Source organism: Lissotriton vulgaris, unplaced genomic scaffold, assembly GCF_964263255.1.
Source record: "Lissotriton vulgaris unplaced genomic scaffold, aLisVul1.2 SCAFFOLD_3373, whole genome shotgun sequence".
NCBI lineage: Eukaryota > Metazoa > Chordata > Amphibia > Caudata > Salamandridae > Lissotriton > Lissotriton vulgaris.
In genome coordinates this window covers 231,920-239,827 of record NW_028248370.1, presented here as the reverse complement: position 1 = coordinate 239,827, position 7,908 = coordinate 231,920, and the positions used below count along the sequence as shown (strand labels likewise).

Here is a 7,908-nt window from a genome sequence, read left to right as displayed (position 1 = left end):
ACCTCAGAAGTAGAAACATTATTGCACCCATTCCTATGAAGCTCTTCACCCACTCTCCACTAATCTATTTGAATCCTCAATCATGAGTCAGTGCGAAGAGTCAACAAACAAAGAACAAGTTACTAGAATACATGTACTAGATGTAGAATTAAGGATGACAACCCTGAGTCAATGCAGAGTCAGAGAAAAAAAAGTCCCTGGAATAGATGCTTCATGCACCAGATGCAGAATAACGAAGGCCAGCGCTAATAGTTAATTTAGTCACAAGGGAGACATAGCAGACACTGGCAGGTCTAGTTCACTGGCAAAAACGTGCCCAGACATTAATGCAACACAGCATATGGAGTGTGGTGATCTGTCCCTAGATCGAGCCAGAACAAAGATGGCGGCTACTGCTCATGCGCAATGCAGCTGCAATAGAACCACTCCACGGCCCGGCCAAACCAATAGAGGGGAACATTCTGCGCCGTGCAACTATGGAAAGCGCCTTTAAAGCATATGAACATAACTGTAAAACTTTTTTTTTTAATTTTTCACTTTCTTTTTTTATTTCTCAGCTTATGTACAAAACATTTATGCTCAAATAGGATAGGAGAATTTGTATCTGACAACTATCTTCTAAGCAGTACTCTTTTAACATTGGTTGCCTGCCCATCCTTCAACCAAAGGGATACAAGGTCGAGCTGCACCCAGCGATGGCACGAGCACCAGAGTCTTGATGTTCCATCATATAGCTGAATCATATGATCAGAATTCGCCTGTTTTGGTGTTGTATGCATTCCACTGACCAATACACCCAGTATTTTGAAAATGTGTAACCATCACTTCCTGGGCAATTCTAACCAAGCCTGAATAGTAACCCTGGATAGGTGCAGTTTATGAGTTGATTTAACAAGCAATAGGGAGAAAGCGTTCGTCAGGGCAGCCTTTCACAAGTGAGTCTACTTGAAGCTCAGAAATGTCAGTAGACACTGCAGCCAGAAGTCTATATGCCAAGTCCGTTCTTTCAAAGGCTGAGTGTTTGTAGGTCACTTGATACGGTACATGACCTTGCACTGCATCCGATGCTGAATGTCTCCTCATCGCATTATCAGCTGCAGCACTTTGTAAATTGCATGCTCCGGGTATTTCTGTTTGATGGTGTCCTGAACAATGCTGTGCTCAGACACCTGCGAGCCAATAGCAAACCGCCGCTTCACCTGCTTCTCGATCCGAGACAGCATCTCCTGGTCTTCCACTGTGGTGAAGCCTTCAGCACCAGAGAGGCTGCCATACATGGCAGCATCCAGCGTGGAAACCTGGAACAGTCTCAGTGCCTCGTCGACATCAGTCTCTGTAGCAAAGGGCTGCAGACGCATTTTGCTGAGGGACTCGGAGATCCGTACAATAGCCTCCAGTTGCCTGACAGTTATGGGGATGCTGGATCGCGGTCACTCTCACGCTCATGTTCCCGGGCCCCACTTCGCATCAGGATGTACCGGTTCTTCAGCTTCTGCGCTGCTGCAGCAGAAAGTCGGGGTCCACATCGCCCTCGGCAGTACGCAATGTACTTCTTGAGCAGGTGAAGCTCTATCTCTCCCTCCACAGCATGGGCCTGGGTCAAGGCGCTCAGATGCACATTCATGACGTGCTTGGCCAGGGTCATATCCCGTTGTTCGTTGTGCTCGTCCTTTACTATGAAGATCATGTCGAATCGAGACAAGATGGTGGGCATGAAGTCTATAATCTCCTCACCCTTTGTGTCATCCCAGCGCCCATACACAGAGTTGGCAGCAGCCAGAACCGAGCAACGTGAATTCAGGGTTGTAGTGATGCCAGCTTTTGCAATAGAGATGGTCTGCGGCTCCATGGCTTCGTGAATGGCCACGCGGTCATCCTCCCTCATCTTGTCAAACTCGTCGATACACACAACTCCTCTGTCTGCCAGAACCATGACACCACCCTCCATGATAAAGTTCCGTGTCACCGGGTCACGCATCACAGAAGCTGTTAAACCAGCAGCACTGCTACCTTTCCCAGAGGTGTACAACCCAATAGGCGAACAGCGCTCCACAAACTTCAGCAACTGTGACATGGCCGTACCAGTGTCCCCCAGCATCAGCAGGTTGATGTCACCACGGCGAGTAAGCCCATCAGGGAGTCTCTTCCGGGAGCCTCCAAACAGGATGCAGGCAATGGCCTTCTTGATGTCTGCGCTGCCGTAAATGGAAGGAGCTATGCTCTTGGCAACGGTCTCATAAATATCTGGCCGGGAGGACAGTCGGCGGAACTCTTCCTCCTCCTGTGGGGTCACGGCACCTACAGAGCTGCGGCTTGTGCCATCTGTGTCCACCTGGATGCCAACCACACGGATATAGGAGCTGCGAATGTCCAAGCCAACTCGGTCACGCCCTTTGCTCGAAGTCATGCCAGACTTCTTGATGGAGTATATGCCCATGATGGTCACCCGATTGCCTGGAACCACTTTGTCACAGAGATACCTATCACAGTAGAGCTGCATGTGGTGGGGCATCTCTCCGTGAGGCACAGCATCTGGCGACTCCTGCAGCTTCAGTGTCTGAAAGTCCACGCACTTGCACTTGTACGGGACTATGAAGTACGGATCGAGGGGGCACTTGGGATGCCCGGTTTGCTCCATGTTGCACTTGCGCGGCATGGCATATCCCTCAAGCCCCGGCCACACCACGATGTTATTGATGACGTTCCGGAGCTGTCGAAGCCCGACATGACTATAGACTGCAGGCTCAGAAACAGCGGCTTGAAACGGAAAGACTCGCTCACGATGTTTGTTCCCCCACAGCGACTAAGCTAGAAGCCGCCAGCTGTATCTTAGTTTTTCCGAAAAATATTTTGTATTGTCTTCAGAGGTACTGCGCCTCACTCCCCTCCTCTTCGGCTAATTGTTTCTTTTACGGATCTCTCCACAGCCTCATTAAAAAAACGTCTGGGGGGTTGCGGGGCTGCGGGGGAGAGCGAACACCTCCATCCCGGCACAGACATGTAAAGAATGACAAAAACATGACTTGCCCAAAAAAAAAAAGCACCGCCCACTGCCGCTTGCCGTGGGCAAAAGCCTAAAATTATCGGAAAGACTCGCTCACGATGTTTGTTCCCCCACAGCGACTAAGCTAGAAGCCGCCAGCTGTATCTTAGTTTTTCCGAAAAATATTTTGTATTGTCTTCAGAGGTACTGCGCCTATTTTGTATTGTCTTCAGAGGTACTGCGCCTCACTCCCCTCCTCTTCGGCTAATTGTTTCTTTTACGGATCTCTCCACAGCCTCATTAAAAAATCATCAGGGGGGGTTGCGGGGCTGCGGGGGAGAGCGAACACCTCCATCCCGGCACAGACATGTAAAGAATGACAAAAACATGACTTGCCCCCCAAAAAAAAGCACCGCCCACTGCCGCATGACGTGGGCAAAAGCCTAAAATTCTCGGGAACGCCCACGAATCTGCTCCGGAATTGACGGACAGATCTCTGTTTCAATGGCTAGCCTCCATTTATGGAGCTAGCCAATGGAACAGAGGGGCAGGACAACACACACATACTGTAGACATAAGATTTTGCCTGCGCGAAAAGCTGCGCAGTGCGCAACTTTCGACAGGCGAAACCTAAAAATGCTCACCTAGAAGTGCATCTGGTTTTGCTCTGTCACTGTGTATACCGTGGCCGTAGCCGGAACCGCACTGCAGCATTGCTTTTTCCATTTTGACAGCACATGTCACACTGTGTGGAAGTCGGGGACGTTTACCGAGCTCGGGCAGATTTACTTAGTCTTTGGTGCTATTTTTCGTTTTCATTATTGCTGAGTTTTCTTTCACCTACTCAGACAACTGGCTCAGGTGCTCGTGCGTGGAAGACCCTGTGTAAATTGAGCTGCGCCAGACAGTGACTCACGGCGCGCATTAGATGCAATAAAAACAATATGCAAGCCCTTCCAATGAAGCTGTTCAGGGTGCTAATGAAACCACATGGTCTTTGTCCAGGGCAGGTCCGTTGTGCCTTCGAAGTATGTGCAGTACTTAGAACTTCTGTTTTCTAAAAGCCAGGTCTCTCCACTCTAAAGGTCGGAACATTTTTAAAGATGAATTTTAATATATTTCTATTATTGGTTTGTTAAAATAGGCTTTAATAGCAGAACCATGTACTTCTTGGAGGTCACTGTGTTTCATAAATCCTAGATTGACTGATATTCGTGAGGAGCTAGCAGTCTTTTTAAGGCCCCTATTGTCCGTCATATAGATATTTTTGGGTGGTATGAGCAGGCACTGTACAGAGCCATGAGGTGCTCCAATCTCCCTTGAGTTCACTGCTTCTTGTTGAAAACCAGAAGTCCTCAGGTTTACAGTTAAAAAAAGACTTTCCTGTTCATGGGCAGCCAGACGTAAATTGACCCAGTGATAAGAACTTTGGGGCAGATTTACTAGCCCCTTGCGCCACTTTTGCATCACTTTCCCCATGTTACAAATGACACAAAAGTGGAGCACGGGCCTTGTAAATAAGCCCCTTGACGTCTGCGGCTCAATATCCAGGTCTGTTTAACATTGAGATTATCTATCTCCAGTCTTGTAGTCCTGATCTGGAGCTTTAAAGGGTGGAGTCCTTGCTTTTATACACCAGGGAACACTAGCCCAAACGGCACTGTTTTGATCCCATTTAAGCTCGGCACATGAGGTCCATTTGTTGACAGACGTGCCTCGCATTTCTCCATCTTGGTGCATCAGTTTGCTGGGCGTTTTGTTTGCTGGTCAATGATGCTGGTAATAGTCGGTGTCAGAGCTCCTTGAGGTTATCCTTTTGTGTGCAGCCATTACTGAACGAGCTTGTTTGCACCCAGTGACTTCCTTTTATTGGCGTGCTGTATGCATCCGCGTGTCATATGGATTTTCTTAATAGAATTAAGAAACACTTACATAAGAGCCTATGATGTTTTCGCCACTCCGTTTCGGGATACGTTCTGACACCTATTTACTTTATGTTTTTTTATTTCCAAGAACTGTGGGGCATATTATCAAGGGCCGTATCGCCGCTTTAGTGGGACTTTTACCAGCTAAAGCGGCGATATTTTTATCGCCCTATTAGCAAGCTGTCGCTAACAGCAGTTAGCGACAGCTTTTAGGCGATAGCTACAGGTTTGGGGCCCGCTTTGCATGTCAGCGATATTTATCGCTAATGACATGCAAAGTGGGCGTACTCAAACTGTTAGCGACTGAAAGCAGTCGCTAACACAGCTATCGCCTATTAGCAAGGCAGGCGAAGCGATAAAAAAATCGAGCTAAGCGTGATTATCGCTATAACCTAACGCCTGCTAAAAGGTTGACATACCTGTATAGTCAATGGGGGGTGGATTATCAGATTGAGCCCCCATTGGCGTTTATGCGAGAATATCGCTGGATTTCCAGTGATATTCTCGCATTTCACTGCTATCGCCGATATTTTATCGCATTGGAGATAAATGTTGCTAATAGCACGTTATCTCTGCTATAATATCCGGCTATAGGCGGTGTTTAAACAAAAAGGCACTAAGCGCATTTAGCGATAAATATCGCTATTTGTTGCTAATAAACCCCCGCTGAAATGATGACATAGTGCACGTTTGCAGCTTAAATTAATAATGCTGGACAGGAAAGGTCGGTCATGTAAGATGCTTGCCTCGTCGGAATTGCCTTTGTAAGGGGTTCACTGTAAAACTGTTAGTCTAAATTATATATCGTGACTAGCAGCGTGCAGCACGATACCTGTAGCAGTCCTGGATTTTACATTTTCCCTGCTTAGGATATTTACTTCTATCCATCTGAGGAAACGCTTGCTGGGGAAATTTGGTGCCACACATGAATTTATCCGATTGCTGTCACTGAAATGCGAGCAGCGCAGCATACTCGATGTGTCAAAGTTTTTATTATGATTTTAATTTTTAGCTAAGTGTGAAAGCACATTCAGGGGAAACTCGTAATGAATTTTTGACTAATGAAGTGTCCTAAAGGGTGTTGGTAGCAAATATCACTATTCAAGCCATTCCACGTCAGCTTTTTACTTTACTTGTGGTTCAGAGAGTCTTTGTGGGCTCGTTACAGTTGCACCTATTGTAATGATAATAATGCGCTAGCTACGTTCCCTCGGTAGATTACTTCAATTGATGTGGTCCATAATATAGTCCACTGACTACTTGAGCCATCAATCAGTATACCCAGAGACTGAAGAGCTATAACATTCCAACCGCTAAGGATGCCGCGTCGCACAATAAAAAGGAAAATAAGACACAATACTCATATCAACGGCCTTCTTCCATTCTAAACTACGGGGGGAAATATCCATTCTAGAGTCAGAAATTAGCTGTACACGCCCTCATTCTGTCAAGCATGGATTATCGTAATAGTCTCTATCTTGGCATTTCAAATGCTGGGCTGTCCAAAATTCAGGTAGTACAGAATTCAGTCTTCCAGTTAATACTTGGTTTGAGGAGACAGGAGCATGGTTCTGTTTTCACTCATAGATTACATTGGCTCCCTACTGAGAAGGATTCATTGGAGTCTGCCGGGTTTCTTATGCAATACATGGAAGAGAGCCCCTTTCCCAACACACTTTCACCTGTAGCAACCCAATTGCCGACCCCGCTCATAACCTTGTGCTCCTCCAGGTGAGACCTATTGCCTATGCCAATGCTTGTATTTTAAATGTGCGCGAATCCCTGTCTTCATTGAACTGCAAACTCAAACTGTGCAACTGATGTTGACCAAGTCCCTAATCAGAGTTGGTAGGCTCCCAGAAACACGCTTAAGAAGCAGACGCTGCACTAGTCAGGTGACCATGTCCTTCGTGGAGTGCAACACTCTCTGAGCAGAAGAGGGGCGGTGACTCTAGAACACAGACTGTAACTGCCAACTTGCTGAGTGAACAATTCACGCTCTCATTTAAAACAAGCATTTGCAATGCATTAGGTCTCACATTTACGCGAGTTTGAGCTATTGACATTGCAAATAACAATGCCTTTTATTTTTGTTTTCGTTTTTAAAACATAAATAAAAGGTTTTGTCATTTACAGTGCCAATCGCTTAAACTTGCATAAATGCGTAACGTATTGCATTGCAAATGCTTGTTAAATCTGAGCTGCAGAATCAAAGGACAATGGAAAGTGTTTCATGACTGTTTTAAGCTTTTGAAATGTAGAACAGTATACAATTTCTGACGAAAAATGGGAAAAGCAATAATAAAAGCAAAGCGTTCCATAAACACCGGTAAAACACTGTTTCAATCGTTTTTTTATGGCGCAAAAATAAGTAACCACTGAAAAGCACTGTTTTTTTGAGGTATTGAAATCACTGGAAAACACTGAGAAAACACCACCAGAATTTCCCAAAAATAGAAACTGAAAACAGGAAAACCTACCTATACCTCTGAATGTGTTTTCATGCTTAGAAGGTTGTTTTTCCTAGTATAGGTTATGCTAGTGAGTTTATGATTCCCTGCGTGATATTTGCCTAAGGTGTTTAGGATTGCATAGGTGGTACTTACCTTTTACCAGTGGTTACTGGTTGTGTGCTACATTTGTTATTTGGTGCTACAGTTATTATATATGGAGAAGTGTGGCTCAATGGTTAGAGCGGCAGACCCTGATGCAGAGGTCTAGCCCGGGACCAGGGTTCAATTCCCCGCCTCGGTGGGTTTTGGGCTCAAAATTCCACGGACCTGATAATTCTCGCCTCGGTGCCTATTCCAATCATGGAGTCCCACTCTGCAACTCTGGGCAATAGCTTGCTTAATCTCCACAACGGCCCCCACAACGCTAAGGATGCCTGGCCTCCACCTTGGGGGTGCCCAGGAATGGACGCCTCGCAGGGAAAGCCAGGATGGGTTCCACAGCGGAATTTGTACAAGCGCCTTGAAACCCTTGCGGGTGAGTAGTGCG

At 46.3% G+C, this 7,908-nt stretch overlaps 1 pseudogene; it reads right to left on the bottom strand.

Moving 5' to 3' along the window:
* Positions 1-1,028: 1,028 nt before the first annotated feature.
* On the bottom strand, positions 1,029-3,709 carry LOC147664132 (DNA replication licensing factor mcm5 pseudogene; annotated as a pseudogene).
* Positions 3,710-7,908: the final 4,199 nt, after the last annotated feature.